Source organism: Oratosquilla oratoria, chromosome 42 (assembly GCF_046742065.1).
Source record: "Oratosquilla oratoria isolate Oo_2021 chromosome 42, ASM4674206v1, whole genome shotgun sequence".
Classification (NCBI taxonomy): Eukaryota; Metazoa; Arthropoda; class Malacostraca; order Stomatopoda; family Squillidae; genus Oratosquilla; species Oratosquilla oratoria.
Genome location: NC_134818.1, coordinates 1157767 through 1160096, shown reverse-complemented (window position 1 = coordinate 1160096; position 2330 = coordinate 1157767).

The window sequence follows — 2330 nt, the reverse complement described above, 5'->3', positions numbered from 1 at the left end:
AAAATCCCCAGACGTCATCTATGCTTGTGCATTAATTATCCGCATCAACATTAATGCAGTTAGTTCTGTTAACGCAAATGTTATACAAATTCTATTTCTACGCAACCGTGGTTTTTATGTGACAAAAATATTTTCTGAATATCATATTTCAGTGCAAGATGTATTTATTTCATCACACAATTCACTTAACAACCCTTATTTTGAAAACGGAGAACAATACAATTGGATGCATGTATCATACATGTTACAATACAGTTTAATTTTACATTAGTTACTGTAGGGCTAATATTTGATATACATCTTCACATACTGAAGAAGTTGGATTGTAATTCTACATTACAAATGAATGAATTCTATAGCGAGCCCAACAACCACGGGCGTAAATTTCCTCGTAGTTACTATTTCGTGTTTTCCAGCTTTCAAGGTAAGGGCCTAATCAGACCAAGCTTACCCGTTTCCGACCGCCGGCGACCAGGCTGATTTGTGCTATTCCTCTGTTTATAGAAATAATTCAAGACAATGCAATTGGAATGAATCTTCCAAGTCATGAATATGAATATGAAATAGCCTGGCGCTAACCACAAGAGAAACAAAAATGCCAAAGTCGAAGGTGGTGGTCGGAAACAGGTCGTAAGCTTAATTGGTGTGACTGGAGCTTACGAATGACATTAGCTGTCCGGGCCGGGTCTGGCGAGGCGACTCGAACACTCGTCTCGAACATTGTAAACATGATCTTTTTAACCCATTAAACTCCGATGACAAGATGTCTTGTCATTTGGTCAAATAAAACAAAAAATCATAAAACACCAAAATGTTTGATCAAACACCAGAAAAATATGACGTCAGTCCTCGCACGTAGCGAGGACTAACGTCATATTTTTCTGGTGTTTGATCAAACATTTTGGTGTTTTATGATTTTTTGTTTTATTTGACCAAATGACAAGACATCTTGTCATCGGAGTTTAATGGGTTAAGTCATGGACTTGACAATCACCGATATACACTCGCATCAGCTGATACTCTCTCCAACCAATGGGAACATAGTTCCTCATTGGGTCTGAGCCACTGACAAAACGTCTTTTCGTTGCCACTAAATATTCTAGGTTATTCAATTTACTCAACGCTAACAATTATTCTTTAAACGATCTAGTCGAATCGACAAGTGCAGTATGGCATCTCACGCAGATTAATCAAACGCTAGAATCAAAATACCATGTGTAGGATGACAAGTATATGAACTTCAAATACTGGAGCAAGATGAAAATTAAATTCAAATTGTACGATTACAATATATAGTCAAAATTCAAACGCTAGTTACGAGTAGGGTAAAAATGACAAACGAATTTCAAACTCTCTAACCAAATAGTCAGTTATGGTATGGCATCCACATTTCACGCAGAAAAGAGAAAACTTACGAAACTAAATGAATATTAACACTCACCCCTGGATCTCTTCTCCTGACGTAGATGTGGTGGCTCCACTTTGGTACCTAGAAGTGTTGAAAGTGTGTGTGTGCGCACATGTGCGTGCGAACATGTGTGCGCGTACATGCGTGTGCGCGTACATGTACATGCGTACATGTACATGCGTACATCTGTGTGTGTTTGTGTGCGCGTGGTTACCCATTGTCTGTGTCTGTGCTTTCTGACCTCTCTTCCCAGTGGCATACTTCACACATTTTGTTTTGGCTAACGTCACACGACACGAGTCCCCTTCCTTGGCGGCCTACCCCTCGCCCATGAATTCGATCCCTCCCTGGGCGTTAGCAAGAACAAATTATGTAAGGTACGTCGCCTCGCAGAAGGGGGTCTACTTTTTTCGTAGGTAGTTGTCAGGTGAGATTGTGACATGCATGTCCGCGTTGTCCATTTCACCTACCTTAACGGTGTGACGCGTCGTCCTGGACACGTAACAGCTGAAGAACGCTACACACGATTTTCTCGATAAACAAACGAATGGATATCGAGATAAATAAACGCGAAAGAACGTAGTTAAACTTAAATGAAATATTCACTGTCGTAATAATCACACAAACAATTGAGCACGAGGCGAAGTACCACAAGACATAATCTCCACCAAAACTTTTGACCACAATCGAAACGAAACTTCGGTTCTGCACTTCACAACATCTGAGGCTGGAATGAGTAGATTTTGATAAAAGAAATATCGCGTAAACTAGGGTCCGATTTTCTGACCAATGAGAACGCTGTAATTGCGTCGTGCAGGATTGTGATTGGTTGTTGATCTTCTTTGCTACTACCAGACGGCGTCGACTTTCATGAGGTGATAACTAGCGATTGTCAGCTTTCCTTTGATTATCCTAATCCTGT